At 40.4% G+C, this 16,951-nt stretch overlaps 1 long non-coding RNA gene across 1 annotated transcript; it reads left to right on the forward strand.

Annotated features, from left to right (window-relative positions):
• The first annotated feature begins 5,151 nt into the window (after window positions 1-5,151).
• On the forward strand, window positions 5,152-16,161 carry LOC118426720. Its single transcript, XR_004832447.1, has 3 exons — window positions 5,152-7,230; window positions 7,369-7,400; window positions 7,703-16,161. It is a non-coding gene; the product is annotated as an uncharacterized LOC118426720 (long non-coding RNA).
• Window positions 16,162-16,951: the final 790 nt, after the last annotated feature.

A 16,951-nucleotide genomic window follows, 5' to 3' on the forward strand; every position in this document is an offset into this window, starting at 1 on the left:
GTCTAAACGTCGGGGGAGGCTCATTTAAAAATACCTTCTAGGTGCACAATAGAGAGCATCCCACGGCGGTCGGTTGCTAGGGTATTCTTTCCCGTTGCTATGCGAGTTCGAAAGAGTATCGGGTTACAAGAGGCCTACTATTTGCTAACCGTAAAATATTTCAAAATAAACAAGATGTTATGACAGGGAAAATGTATTCAAAATAAAATTAAATTCGCAATTTTAGATAGTTTGAATCTTCCCGTTTGAATTGAGATAGTTGTTTCGTTTCGATTTTGCTTCCAAAGACGATTTTTTTTCTGTTTCTAGGAAGGCCTTCAATTTGACCATACTCTTGATAAGATGGGCCGCAAGTGCCATGGCAAATTCTCGATTTTTATATTTTTCGTCATCTGAGAGGCAAATAAAACTTTCTGTTTTTGGGATTTTTTAATTTTTAATTTTAAGCAAAGTTACAGTCAAAAATATGCGTAAAAATGGCATTTTTCGGACTTAATTACCAATAATTCAAAATCTAAGGCATTTTTTAAAAATCCCAAAAACAGAAATCTCGGGAAAACCGTTGCGGTCATTTTGAGCCGTCAATGAGTTATGTTGGACTATTCTTGGTGGAGATCTTAAACGATGTTTGCACGCATGTCATGCCGCACGGAGAGCGGGAGGGTGTTATTGATACCGGTGTAAACAACACTTATGATATTCAAGGTCACCAACAAAAACGCCAGTAGCTTCGTTACATATTACAGGTTCCAAACAAAGTGAAAGCATAGATGTAATGTCCAGAAAATTGTTTATATTGGTTAAAAACTATATTTTTCGCCTGATTCAAGTTAGTTGGGAGGAAAATGCCAGAAAGCACGGTTTTACCTGCAATGACCGCAGATGACCTAAATAGAACACGGGTTCCGTTCGAATTACGTCAGATGGAACATCATCGAAGAAGGTTCGAATTCGGCTAGACATGGGAGATTTTGAGCCCGTATTTGACCACCGTGTCCGAACTCTTGGCAGAAAACCGTGGTGTTCTGAATCTTCGAAGCCAAGGACACTCGGGAGAATCTGATGCTCGGCATCGGTCGGTATGCCAAGGAACTGAGCGACCTACAAAAATTTCCGACGGTCGTTTGTCAAAGTGGCAGCTAGTGTCAAATTTGTTTCACTCAGTCGGTCAAGTTTGTTTATATTCAGTAACCATCAGTTTTCTTATCCCTGTTTGCATTTCATTAAGTGCTTTCTCCCCCAAGCTTGTTCCTATAAAGCATGTCAGTGAAGTAGCTACGAGGAAACGCGCAGCTTGATAGGAATTTTGAGTAACGAGAGGATTATAAACAAACTGGATACGGTGAGGAAGAAGAATGACAGGACTTACGATGGGATCTAACCTATGCCTCGGTAAGCCTGTCCCTCACCCCGGCCCCGTTAGCGAGAGCTGAGGAAGAAAGAGAGCTGAGAAAAAGTTTTGTCTCCGTGACCTCCGCCATGATGTGCTCGCGAGACTCCCATTGGAAACGTGATGGCAGATTGACTTTTTATTTCGGCGTACGGACATTGCAAAATAGCGGTGATATAGCGAGATCGATAGGCGACCACTCTACATCCTACATCGGGGGACAACAAGTTTCGCTCATCGAAGGATTCCAACCCTGAGATGATTTTAGCTGACTGATGGCCTACGGCCAGGCTTGACTGGAATACTCATGGCCACCCCTTGGCATCTACGCGGTGCCGTCGGCCGTAAAAGGCCGATACGGACTCACCGACGCCCCCGTCACGTCAAGCAGATGAAATTTTACGTAATACGACACAAGCATAATTTGTTGCATAATGCTACATGTCTTGGCTATGCTGTTTAGGGTTGGCCTCGCAAACAAGTCGCAATGCGTGTGTGGAACACCTCGGTTGCTGTCCGTATTCATCAACATTGCATTGAATTAGACCTGATGGATGACAAAACAACCACACTGCAAGCTGTCATATACGATGTGTTTATCCCAGATTCATCTGAGCTAACTTGCTCTGTATGGTAAGCAGCTTATCTTGGGTTGACGTCTTTGCCTCTTACCCATAGACATGCTTGTTGTGTCAATTTGAAATTAATCTACATCATATATATGATAATTATTGGGTCATCATTATCTTATTATCGATCATTATTTATTCTATTCACCATGAAACAGTATGTACTCTAAGCAAAACGTACGTACGAGGATGCTACATGAAACAAGTTTAATGTTATTTTGCAGGTAGCAGAAAACGCGCCAAAATTTTGGCATATTTAAGTCTTGTGCTGGTCCTTCGAGTAAAAAGATGAACTTGAAGCCAGGACTAAAAAAACAACGTCCTGTACAATTCAGCCTTGGTGAGACTGTACGGATAGTAGTAGATGACGCAGAGATCACCTACCTATTAAGGCAGCAGTGGTAAGTTTTGAGATGAGGCTTCAATAAGGTAGAGTACAAAAAGTGTGACTATTTTTTTTTAGTATCTATTACTAACTGACCTTCATTTTTTTGCGCAATGCCTGTTGTGCTGGATCACAAAAGGTACAGGAGCAAATGCCAAATGGCTTGAATGTATTTACATGCCATTAAGTAAAGAAAAAAATGCCAATATAACTACAAATAGTCAATAATTATATGTGCCGGGCCTTTTCACATTATTTTGTCATTCCTTTCCAGTATAGATTTCCAATATGGACAAACAATTGCAAGTGGCCACTACACTGTAGTTGTGATGGTTGATGGGACAACTTATGAGACAGACGACCAGATTACAACCTGTGTTTAGCTGAAGCCAGAAATATTTCTCAAAATGTTTATGTTCACCCTGGAGAAATTAAGTGTAGTGGGATTGAATGAGCAAGCAAGCAATTGGCCGGTCAGTGTGTGTGTGTATGTCTGTGTGCGAGCAATAGAGAAAGCAAGCCAGTGTAATTGAGTGAGCAAGTGAGGGCGAGATTAATGCGAATTTAGGCCAGCCGTGACGGGCACTATATTTTCTTTTGGCCCAGCGTTACAGGGGCCAAGCAGTACACCGAAATTCTCTTCAAACAACAAAACATCTTCCGAGCTAGCCCGCCTGAATTTTGAAGTTTATCGCTTGTTTTCGCGAAATGGAAATATCATCTTCTGTTGTGTCCTGAATTGTCTCTTTTGGAGATTCTCAGCGCTGGATTTGAACGGTAATGTACACTGTTGCGGTAAGTGAGATGATCGTACTTGAAATGATGGTAACGTTTCATTCGTTGCCTGGCACTGCCACAATATAAGTTTGGAAACTTTCCATGCACATGTACACTGATGCCTCGGATCTTACTTTGTTATAAATTTAAGTCTTTGTGTATGTAGCCAGTGTTTATTCATAGTTTGTCTCAGTCACTAGTCTACTGATAGCAAGATAGCGAACACGAGAATGTTGAATGTGTTACAAAGAACTGTTGTCAGCGGGTGACGAAAAGGGCACAGAAGAAACATTTTACAGATTTACTTGACTGAAAACAGATTTACTTGACTGAAAGTGTTAAATCAAGGGTAGTGTTTCCGCGATTCGGTGTTTAACTGACAGTTTCTTGTCAGGATGAAGGAACTACATACAGGCGTTATCAAATAGGGTTGAAGTCAATCATTGCCACACAAACGTTCTAACGCATGGGTACATGTATCGGCAGGATTCCCAAACTTTGCATGGATTTTAAAACAATACTGCAGGAATTCAAGCAATATCATAGTTTGTAATTTAATATATAGAATCTAATGATCGCAACCTACTAGACTACTGTGCTATAATTGACGGCAGAAGTACCACAGAGTTGTTTTCTTTCAAACCTTGACATTGTTCATAACTGAATCCTTGTATATATCAGGCGTGACGATTCGTGCAAAGATTTCAATTTTGTTCTGTAAACGGCTTCGTATTTGTTATTTTTAATGGCAGTCAATAAAAGTTGCTTGTATTCCCACCAAGGTATATTTGGTGTGGAGTGATTATGGGTTCTTTGTGAAGGTCTGTTGCTACCACTGGCATTATAGTAATTCCTTACCGTACTAGAACTGTATTTGTACTTAATTGAGATTCGTATCCGGTATTTTCATTTCTTTATATCTGTAAGTAGTTTAGAAGGGCAAACACTTCAACACTAAGCAGGCATGATAGCGGCGAACAAGTGGAGCGCCCCGCACCCGCTGGTTGGATGTCGTGACCCGTAACCTGCAAAGTATTAACATCACTCTCCATCAGGCGCAGCAAGCAGCTACGAGTAGAGGAGGTGGATATTCCTGGTATCTTCAGTTTGCTCTACGCACCACGTGCAAGAGGACGAGTGAGTGAGTAAGTGAAACAAAGACAAATCAGACCCTTGAAGAATGGGGGCAAGTTGTAAATGCCCTGCCCAGTGGTGCCAACGGAAGGAATGGAGGCGTGTGCCCATTCAAAATATGGAGGCAATTTGCATGGAGTAGGAAATGCTAAATATTGCTGCTGAATGGTGCTCTAAGTGGAGACTCATGATAAACCAAGGAAAAACACAAATCATGCACTTTAGGAAAAAAAGGAGCAAGAAGGACTTCCTACGAATTCCGTTTTGGAGAGACGAAGCTTGATATTGTGAGTTAATACAAGTATTTAGGCCTCCACTTAGATGAGCACATGTCTTTTACCTCAGCCTCGAGTGTTCTCGCTGACTCTGCGGGGAGAGACATAGGTGGTATCCTAGGCAAAGTTAAGACTCTAAAAGAACTTGGATAGCACGCTTATACACAACTCTATATGAGTCGTGTGTTTGCCCCATTCTTGACTATGCCGCAGGTGTCTGGGGATTTCAGAAATATGATTAGTGTTCAGTGGTCCAGAATAGGGCAATCCTGTGTTTCTTAGGTGTACACAAATTTGCACCCGTCCTTGCCATAACAGGAGACATGGCCTGGATGTCACGTGAATTAAGAGGGAAAGGGGCATTTATTGCTTTGTGGAATAGACTTACCAATATGCCTAATGACAGACTCACCATGGAAGTATTTTTGTGGAATCTTCAAAACCATGGCCCCTGGAGCAAGGACGTACACAAAAAATTTTGTAGTGTTGAACAAGAACTTATTTTCACAAACAAACTAAGAGCTGATACACGGCAAATAAATTGATTTTGAACGGCCCGAGCAAGGTTGGGGGTTCGGGCGCCAAAACGTCGCGAACTGAACTACTTAATATTCGATCTTCTTTGGCTTACACGTGAATTCAGTCTCGCACATACTTTTCAATATTTATGAGCACGCTCTGAGCACGTGGCGACTAAAGATCCGAACCCAGACGTGCCGAAGAGAGGCCGTCTCCCTGAGATCTGCCGGAAATTTTTCGGTGAGTCTTCCTGGAGAATTTTCCGATCCATCTCTATCTTTCGCCGATGATATGGCTTCTCCCGATTCTATCGTTGTAGCTAGGCGCTCTTTCGTGTCACGGCTCGAGTTGTATATTCGCCGCACGCCTCTGACTCAGTGTTTTCAAACCCGAAAGGTCTGCCCTGATTTTGATCTTCAAAGTCACCCAGTAGTACATTACTTTGGTTCGCCCGGATGCACTATCCCCAGGTTTAGGGCTGAAATTCTGCCTAGGCTGCCGTTGGTGGCCCCGTCTATTGTGTATGTTGAGCTGGGCCACAACGACCTGTGTGTCTCATCCCGCAAGCCTCCCACTTTTGTGGCCGGGGAGCTGTTTGATTTAGCAGGAGAAATTGGTTCAATCCCCTCGGTCAAACACGTCATATTGGGCCTGCCCATGTGGCGTCTGTTGATGCCCCCATGCAATCCAAACATTAATGATGACTTAAATTTCGTGCCTTCACCCAATCACTGAAATCACGTTGCGAAGGGTCCCCCAAAATCTTCCCCCTGCGGCATGACCGCCTGTTTCGGAATAATGCCACCTACTTCGATTACGACGGCCTCCATTTATCGGGATACGGAAATTTCATCTACTACAAGAGTGTTCGGGGAGCCCTTGTGGCTGCCTTAAAATCAGGTTAAGATTTTTAGATATCTGGAATTCGGCGGACTCCCGTCCAACATGACAAGAAAACAATTAGCGTTTGTTATATATCTGGGACCCGGGTGGCGGAGTGCCGCCCATTTTGCTGAACTTTGTTGTTGTCACATAACACAGCTGGTAATTTATTAAATTCCTCTTTTCCTGGTTTGTTTTTCGTGTACGTGTTCTTGCATTTTAATATGTTTATTTCCCTGTCAAGAAATTTTTGTCTTCTTATTTCGTTCACCTTGACGTAATGTTACATCTATTTACCATTCGATTTTGCAACATCGGATCCACGGTGGATAGCTGTAATCTTTAAGCCATTCCTGTGATCAAAACTGGTTATATGCCCCCTGCACCCCTCTCCAAAATGTGTCTATCTCACAATTTACGACATTGAGGATTTTATTTTCAAATATGTGGCGTAATCATATCCGCCGGTTCTATATTGGCCCGTCGCATGTCGCTCTGTTTTGGCGCCTTGTTTATAATACTGTCGATCTTGTTGTCCCGCGCATGGCGGGTTTTGGTTGCTAGATTTATGAAGAATTGACTCTCCCAAATATTTCACATGTCATGGTTTGAGGCTGTTAAGTCGACAATCGAATGTATTAGATTTGTAAAGAAGTAGAAATGCTCGATTATTTCTTTATATGGGTTTACAGAAGTACCTAAGTGTTTACATTATACCGTCGATTCTCATGGCTGTATTTTTCCTAAGTCTCGGGCGGATTGCCCGAGCTTTATGAATAAAACACACCTCCTGTTTCCGCCAAACTTGATTGGTTAGAGTTATTATTGCATGGATGTGATTTTAAAGCCTTGCTCGGAAATGAAAAAAGACTTTGCGATGCAAAAGAGAAACCATTTCATATGTATGAAGATTGGTCTTATGGCATATGACAAAAGCCCAAACTTAGAACATACAGATTATATTAAGGATACCTATTGCACAGATCGTTATGTAACAATGAACCTTAGTAAAAGCCAAAGATCTCTTTGTGCGCAGTTGCGGGCGGGAATATTACCATTGTATATTGAAACCGGACGGTACCAAGCAATACCTGAGGAAAACAGGGTTTGTACAATGTGCAGTCTGGGTGAAGTAAAAAACGAGTCACACTTTCTTTTCTACTGCCTTTTTTCAGATGACTTATGCGAAAGTATATTTTGCAAAATATGTCGAGGTTGCAGCAGGAGAAAACGATCAAGGTCTGTGTCAATGTTTTATTTAGTATTTCTTGTCCGGCCTTTCCCCTTATTTTGCATTTTCATTATGTAGATAGTGGTTGTTTTCATTGCGCAGTATTGTAAATGTTTAATGTGTTGACAATTCCACTATATTCGTAGGAGCTGAACTGCACGAAAACAGAGATTTTCAGGTAAGTAACACTACTTTCTGCATTTTAGTCTACGATATTGGAACAGAGCCAAACCAGATGTAAACAAGCGCTATTGCGCACTGAGTAACCAACGACCTACTTTACAAGTTCAAACATCTTAAGCTCACCGTAGTGTTTGCAAAATTTTTCCTTTCAAATCTGAGGACGTCCATTCTTTTATTTAATAATTCCCAAGCCATCTTCATGTTGACAAGACAATGTCTGTCGAGACAATCTATATTTTATCTCATTAAAGTGTCAAGTGACGATGGTGGTCTGATCACACATGGTCTACATTCTAGGTCCTGGCGACTGCAAAAAGGAAGAAAGAAGAAGAGCAGAATTCAAACGGACACATGGAAGAAAGGGTAACACTCAGATTATCTGATGAAACCAATATCTGTTCAAAATCCGCTCAAAATAGATAATTAATGGACAGTATACATTTATTTATTTATTACACCTTTCTTTAGGAAGACGAAAATTAACATCCAGTCAAAAAGCACCTTTGCATGTAGATAAAGCGTAACTGTAGTTTCTGTCCTGTCAAGCAATATTGAATAACCTGATTTAAAAAAAAGAAGAAAACATGACAACCAGTGATGGCGTCATCTTGTGTACATAAGAAAGAATGTTATTGCTTATGTATGTGCAGTTCATAAAGTAAAAGTGGGCAGTGATGTAAAGGGGAATTATTTGATTTCTATAGATGCCTTACATTGCATGGGGAAACCCCCCAAGATGAAATCTGGCTAAAAGACGTGGGAAACCATGGGGAGGCTCATTAAAAAATGACCTTCCATGTACAAAACAGGGAACGTCCGTACTCTTTGTTGATGGAAAGCAACATCACCCCATCAGCCACAAGCACAGTGCCAGAGCCATGTGGTATTTGCCAGTGTTTTGTGTACCTGCCCGTGCAAGTACTGTGTGCCTATGTGTTCTGCTTTGCATGCTTACACAAGTTGTTCCAGATAGCTGAAAATAACAATGCTGACTGTGCTATATGCAAAGCAAAAATAAAGGCAAGTGACCTGACACCTGTTCACAGGACCTGGAGGTCCTGCTATGCTCAGTTAACTTTTAACTGCAGAAACTGTTGTGCACAGATGAGGCTGGATGAGCTCAAGTACCATAATGAATGTACTACAAATACAAAACAAATGGCTGGTCCTTCTCACACAACAGCACCGCCTCTGCCAGCTGGAAGGAAATATCTCATTATTATTATTATTATTATTATGATGGTACCTCGCACTAACACTCAGGTGATCCCACCATCTGTACATGAACCTGTACCCCCTTATTTTCTTCCTTCTTTGTCAATATCATTTTCAAAAAAAAAAAATGTGCATACCGGACCACATGCAGAAGCACATGCAGAAGCAACGTTACAGGGGCCAAGCACTAAACCAAAGTTCAACGTTCAGAGGTTACACGTGCTTTCTTGACCGAGATAGAAGAACAATTTGTTCGAAAGGCAATCTTCCGAGCTAGCCCGCTAGAATTGAAAGATTATCGCTTGTTTTCGTGAAATGGAAATCTTACCTTCTATTGTGTCGTGAATTGTCTCTTTTAGATTCTCAGCGCTGGATTTGAACAGTAATGTACACTGTTGTGGTAGGTGAGATTATCTTACTTGAGATGATGGTAACGTTTTATTCGTTGCCTAGCATTGCCACAATATAAGTTTGGAAACTTTTCAGGCACATGTACACTGATGCCTCCGACTTAACTTTGTTATAAATATAAGTCTTTGAGTTTGTAGCCGGTGTTTATTCATAGTTTGTCTCAGTCAATAGCCTACTGATAGCAAAATAGCGAACACCAGAGTGTTAATTGTGTTAGAAAGAACTGTTGTCAGCGGGTAACGAAAAGGGCACGGAGTCTTTCACAAAATTTATAGATTTACTTGACTGAAAACAGATTTACTTGAATGAAAACTGTTAAGTCAAGGGTAGTATATCCGTTATTCGGTGTTTTACTGACAGATTCTTGTCAGGATGAAGGAACTACATACAGGCGTTATCAAATAGACAGAACCCGTCATTGCCAAAATGTGTCCTGAAATAAAGCTAGCTACTGACTGGTGTGGGTAACAGTCAGTATTGGGAGCGACCCAATAGAACCATGAAGAGGGTCAAGACTAGTCTGCACTGCAGCATGAAAATAGATATACTAAACCAGTTTCTTACATTTACATTCATTTACTGGACAGGTTACATTTCACTCTAATGCAGCTGCAACATGCGGGGGCACGAGAAATCGTAAGATCTTTGTAAATGTCTGTTTCTTAGCACTGACATTATAGTCATTCCTCACCGTACTAGAAATTTATTTGTATTTAATTGGGATTCAATTGCGGTCTCCTTATTTCTTCATGTCTTTACATTTACAGCTCAGTTTAATTAATTTAGAAGGGCAAACAAAGAAATTACACCCTTGTAGATAGAAGGTAAGTTGTAAATGCCCTACCTAGTGGTGCCAATAGAAGGAATAGAGGCGTGTGTCTATTCAAAAGCTTGAAAAAGTATGAGATTGTACAAAATACGACAAGCCCAAAACAAAAGTCGGAGCTAGACCTTCAGATTTAACACCACCTGCAAGGAGTCGGCCATGTGCCTGCCCTCAGCTTCGGAAAGCAAGAATCTACTATGGCAAAGATAAACTTACCGATGTATGAAGTATATCCTTGTGACATAGTTCATATCACAAAAGAGCACATCAAGAACGTGCTAGAAGAGTCACCACATCATCTGTGCCAACATGGCAAGGAGAAACGACAGCTACAGTTAAGGTGTGGATTATAGAAAACATTTGTTCATGATAACGGCAGCCCTGTACGAACATTAAGGCAACCATAATGCGGTACATATATAATACTCACTAAAGAATAATCGAACACAAGAATAACACCCATCCAGATACTACGGTTTGCAAACCAGATGAACGCACACACAAATCTACTAAGGAAGGTAATCGGAACCAAAACAATGGCAATGACATCAAGAAAATTGTATGTAACTTATTTTCACTCTCTTTCTACTCATGCACCCATCCTATACGGACTGGTAAACCTAAGGTCACTCAATGCCGAAGACCAAGAAAGTCTGTTCTTCAAGCTGAAAGGGATCAGCAATCCGATTCAGCTGAGGATATGCGTTTACGATGCTTCGAGGCTAAACTTCATTAGAATGGCAACCAATCAAGAGCAGAGAGTGCGGAGTCTGCCTTGATCCCTGTGTGTGGTCAAGACGACAATTCTCCATCAGTACAGTTGATCCAGAAGGGTGCCCCTCTGATAGGGAAACATATCCAGCTGAAAACGTGTGCAGAGAGTAAAGGTATCACAAATAAATTTTATTTTTTGATAACGTCATCTTCATTTGCAGGCATAGACTACTAAGGAAATAGAACCCACATGCATTTTGTGCTAATCAATCTAATATGCATCAAAACAAAAACTTACAGTTGTTGCTTTGCACATATGGTGTCACTACAAACTTGACATGAATTGTTTTCCCACAAGGTTTTCCAAACAAAGGTCGTCAACATTGAAACTTTACAGGCAGGACTTTACTGCTGATAGTGATTACATTTACATGTTAAATTAAAATACTCCATACAGATATATGTATACTACTGCAGTGCACATAGTCAAACATGTTTCTTTTATAGGTTGTCTGTTTTCAAAACAGGCAAGAATTGCTTGCAGTTTCTGAAAAGTGTTCAAATGCCCACTGAATAAACTTCTACTTTGCACAGTTGTGTGCGTCAACTCTGACATGACAAATTACATTAGCAAACCATGTTGTTTAACTGCACTATGATGTCATTGTTGTTCGGTGTTTAGGACTATCAGAATTTTTTTCTGATCCTAATGTTTAGTACATAAATATTATGTTATAATTTTTTTAAAATTAATTTTTCACAAAGAGGATACGATAGATTATGTTTAATTTTTTACGATGACAGCAAGGGAAATATTTGTTGTAGATGGGGCCTTATGTATCATCCAATTTACACAAGATTATGGTAATTCTTTACAATAAATCTTACGCATTTCCGACAATATAATCATGTGGCTAGAGTACAGAGGACAGCACGAAAAGACACTGTCTATTTTTGTATGACTAGGCTTCCTTACGTAACACATATACAGCTCAATGCACAAACAGGAACCGCATCATTCACATAATATGAAAAAAGATATAGAAAAACAAACATAACCAGATACAAATGGCGATGCAGACTACGAGCTAATAGAGGAAGGGAGCACGGCCCAAAACAGCCCCAAGTCTGGGCCCCCTGTAGACACACACAAGGGGTCGTCTTCAGCTACAACGTCACGCCCCCCTGACGTCTCAGCTTCAAGGTCACGCCCCCCTGACATCTCAGCTTCAAGGTCACGCCCCCTGAGGTCTTAGCAAACTGATCTCTGACTGTTTTCTTTCTTGTTAGGTTTACTTCGAATTAGTTAACAGCTGAAATTTAAAAAAAGATTATAAGTTAATTGCACTGTCTTTTGTAACTCAGAGGAAAGGGTTATCAAATAACTCTTGCAAATTTGACAGGATTTTTTTAATGCTCCCAGTAATTTTCCCGTAATGAGTGTAATGAACAGCAGTTTACTGATCAAAGGCAGGCATGCAAGATGATGAACTGAACTATTTTTTAAATGGAAATTACCTCTGGTGTACATGGAATACCCTGTGAACTTTATAGAAATTTCTTCTCAGTATTCCAAGTGCCTGATCCTTTTAAATTTGTCACAAGGTTGTCTGTCAAACAAACAGAAGCAATGCATTATATATATTCATTGCAAAAAACAGGGAACTGATGCCCAATATAAGGACCCAAATTACACAAGACAATTTTTGGACTCGTGCTAATTCCATAAGATGAAGATTTACGCATTTCGGACAAAACATCCCTGTGGCTAGAGGGAGGGCGGCACTTTTAGGCCTATTTCTTTACCACTAGGCTGTCTTATGTGACCAATATACAGCTCAATGCAAACAGAGGAAGCGTATCATCAATAAAACGTAGGCAACAAGAGCTCGTAAAAAAGGATACCTGGGTAGCCAAATATACTTCTGATAAAATGCATATAGGAAAGGTTATCATTTGATGGTGGGATTTCTATTCATATTCTAAGCAGTCAAGACGAAGTGCGACACAACAACTCAGCTGTGAAGGCAGAATGGATTGACGTTAGGATTGCAGAGCTCGAGGTTCTGTTGGAGAATCAGATACAACACGCCATTGTATCTTTTATCAATTGTATATTCTATCAATGTGGCTCTGAATCTATATCCGTAACTTAAAAGATTATTCAGAAGGACGTTAAAACCAACCTTATATCGAATATAGTGTATTCTATCAATAATTGTATGGTTTTGATTATACTAGATCAATGTCACAGCACAAAGCGTTACCAGACCATACATTTTTTTCAGCAGTTAAAGAATAATATTTAGATTCATATAGAACAACAGTGCGGAGAAAGGTCTTATACAACTCTCATGGATGTGGAGGATAAGGACTTATTAACCTTTATTGACGGCATTATGGATCCCCAAAATATATCATAATACTGGTTTTAATCAAAGCCTTTGTCAAACACATATATCATTGTCTTTGAATAGGGGTAATTTCCATTGATACAAATAGACAAGGACGTAATGAAAATTGAGAGTCCATTGTGTCAAAACGCAAGGGATTTGACGTTCCTAGAAGGAGGGTTATGCCTGATGATAGAGGAAGAGAGAATCTTCATGTCGATGTAAGGAATCCCAAAGGGGTGGAGGTCGGTGATTTAGAGAACCTAGACCTTAGTGAGACTAAGGGAGGTGAAACTAGGAACCCTCTTTGGATGGAGGGGTATGGGACCTTTGTGGGACTGAAGGTGGTGAGGAACACTTTGATAGGAAGTTGAGTGCGGTATAGAAACTCTCATACAGTACTTAGTGCTACGGAAGAGTCCTCAAGTGAGGTGTTAAGTGTAAGCAAAGTTAGTGGTAAGGACGTCAAAGGAATACAACCTCTATTCTGTTTGTATTTAGGTATTTAGATATTGATGTATCCGTCCGCGCAGTAAAATACTGGCTACGGCTGAAACAATTGGACATCTCTACACACCCATTAAAGTTGGACGCACTACTCTGTCAACAACACAATATAGAAAATTGTGGTAAGAAAAGTTGGCTGCGTCATATTAAAGAAATATTAGATAATTCAGGCTATTCATTCTTATGGAACACTAATTACCCTACACCAGACAGTAAGAACATATGTACTTTGTTAAAGAAAAGGCTGTCTGATATGTATGTTCAATTGTTCTTTCACCAATTGTATGTAGATAATGGCAAGTTAAGGTTTTACAAAAGTGTTAAATCTAAGTATTCAATGGAAAATTATCTGTATCTTTATAAGTTTGATGAAAGGTCTGCCATATGTAAGTTAAGAATTAGTGCACACCCATTAGAGATTGAAAGAGGCCGCTATAAAAAGCTACCTGTCCACGAGAGATTTTGTAAATATTGCTCAATGAATGCGGTGGAAAATGTAATACATTTTATTTGCCAGTGTCCTCACTATGAGGTTGAAAGAAACCGATTGTTCCAAACAATCGCTACAATTTCACCCAGTTTTTGCAACCTAGGACATCGCCAAAAGACTACATTTTTACTGAAGTCACAAAATAAACTTATTTTGCAGGGTGTGGGACAGTTCATTAACCACTGCCTTCTAAGAAGAAGTCAAATCCAATAATAAGATGCAACTTCAGCTGAATAGACATTAGTGCTATGTACTACATTGTATTTTGTTTCCCTTGAGAATGTTCCTGCAATTAGCCTTCGGGCATGACTTTGCAAATAAACTTGTTATTCTGTTCGTTTGACACAGGGGCATTGGCGCTTTGTTAATTTTCTTAAAGTGTAAGTTTACGATTCTATCGAATTCCGGATTACCCCGTCCCACGACGAGTAGCAATCTACTGTCCTCACCATCACCACAGTCTGAGGGGCAACAAGGAATAGAGCTAACTAGAGATGTCTATGTCGGGGTGACATGCCCCTCGCAGAAGCAAGCGAAGATAAATGACAGATGGGGTTATAAGAGAAAAGTAAACAAATTTAACCACATATTTACAGGCATCTAAACACATTTGACCATTTATCGACAGTGAACATTTTGGTGCTATTTTCTAGCGGTATCAGTGTATATTCTGTCTGTGGAGGATATTCGGTTGCTACACTAGCGACGCTCACTATCACAAATTTTCTACGGTGTAGGCTGGTGTCAAGTTACTGGGATTCCCGCCGCTTTTCCGGCGGTTATCCGGTTACCGGGACTCCCGCGCCTTCTCTTCGAGCTAAACATTTACTGCAAAACAAATTTTCTCAATATTATTTTTTTACCTAATTGTAAATAACGCTTGAAGGTATTTAGGAAACAACATATTTTATCACTTGAGACCATTCATAAAGCACAGAAGATACCGTTTGTATAAAGAAATTTATGTCCAGTATGCTACTTATAATTTTTGTCAGATAGCCTTTGCAGTTACACTTTAGAGATAAAATGATATGAAAACGTACAGAATTTATATCGAGAAATGAATAGTTAAAATTATTTTTCTACAAAAGTTTTCAGATTATGATATATCAGGCACCTTTTGAAATTACAAGGGTAATATGATACATAGGTAAGACTCGAGCAGCAGAACATTATTTGACAAAAAGAAGCTCACTACTTGACAGACTGGACAATGTCAATGCAAGTGAGAGTTGTGCAATTTGTGAAGACTGAGCCAGGTGACAATGCTGTGGCAGAGATCAAAGGTTGAAATAATGACAAGGTTGAAATAATGACAATCGGCATCGCTAAAGCAATCGTGAACGCGCCCGCGATGTACTGTGTAAATATGAAAGTGTTGATCACTGGAATTAGCCTATTATGAGGCTAATTGTGGATCTAAATAATATAACTCAACTAAACTGCCGCTGCAGGAAAAAATGTCACTCAAAATGTCACTCAACTTTTTCGCCCATGCCTTCCTTGAACGTGACTACATAGAATTAATGTTTCACCTGTGCGTGGCAAGCTGGCCATTATCAGACTATTGATCACCTACTTTCGAAATTTATATCTTGCAAATAAATCAAAAATAAAGACAGCTTAAACAACTTTCAAAAGTGTTCCGACAATGACTTTGAGAAGATGATGCGTTTCCTCAAGGTAATGAAAATCCCTTATATGACCACAGTTGCATTGTCGTCCGAGAAAATACCAGCCTCTGGACAAGTGCTGCCTATGCTCCACATACAGGAACAGTATTTGGCTGACAAAGACGAGATTACAAAAGATATACATTAGGAAATATCTCAGTCAGATACAGAGAGGATGATAGAAGAGGGTTCCTTTGAGCCCGTGGTGTAAGGGTGTGGTTTTCCAAGAGGACGTTTGTAATCGGCTTACTAACAAGGTAATGATAAGGACCCCAAAGAGAGCTTCAGGCTTTTGAATGCTTTCGGAATGTGTGTCCAGGTACGCCTTTTGGACAATATAACCATATGGATAGAAGGGAGGTATGCATCGGAAAGGCACTGCGATTTTGTGTTTCATTAACATAATGTAGCAAATCAGAGCTCGAAGAAAAGGATACCCCGGTGACCTGATATACATTTAACAAAATGTATTTATGCTTTAAGGCTACATTAGTATTGTAATTAGCTTTTTACTCTGTATATAATGATATTTGATAATATTGTACATAATCAATTCTGTGTATAATTGTCACCGAATTGTATATTCATGTCTACTGACTTTTGATGTCTAATGTTTATTGTTTGATTTTGGTTTCGTATTGTTTTCTATTATCATTTCAGGTTTGGGAGGACAACTTGTAAAGGTGTTGATACACCTGTTTTGTCCTCCCTTCCACTTGTTACCTGCATGTATGCAGGTATGGTTTTGATGCTGGTGGAAACTTTTCGGTAGCCGGGGATGTAGGGCGCTGTATCTCGTGAACGGATGGTGCGAGCACGACGATTTTTGGTACGTGGGTTGGGGGTGGTAGCCTAACACTCAGGTGTGATTTTGGGCCTCCTGGCGCTTGACCTTGACATTGAAGGTGGCATTTTTGGTGTTTTGGGGGCACTTTTGGCGCTGTGTGTCCGGAACGATACGCGCGATTGCGACGATTTTTGGTGCATGGGTGGGGGGTTGTTGCCTGTTGCCTAGGATTGACTTTGGGCCTTGTCGCGTTTGAACTTGACCCGGCAGGTCGAATTTTGTGTCCGGGAGGGGTGTTTCCGGAGTTATATCTTCTGAACGGCTGGTGCTGGCGCGATGATATTTAGCACATGTGTCGGCGGTGGCTGAATAATGCTCAATTTTGATTTTGGCGCCCTTGGTGCTTGAACTTGACATTTTAGGTTACCTTTTGTGCGGGCACGGGGCTTGCGCTGTATCTCCGGAACGCAAGGTGCCATTGTGTTGCCATTTGGTACGTGAGTTGTTTGTGGTGTCCTGGTGGTCAGGTT

The sequence above is a fragment of the Branchiostoma floridae genome, chromosome 11 (assembly GCF_000003815.2).
Source record: "Branchiostoma floridae strain S238N-H82 chromosome 11, Bfl_VNyyK, whole genome shotgun sequence".
Lineage (NCBI taxonomy): Eukaryota > Metazoa > Chordata > Leptocardii > Amphioxiformes > Branchiostomatidae > Branchiostoma > Branchiostoma floridae.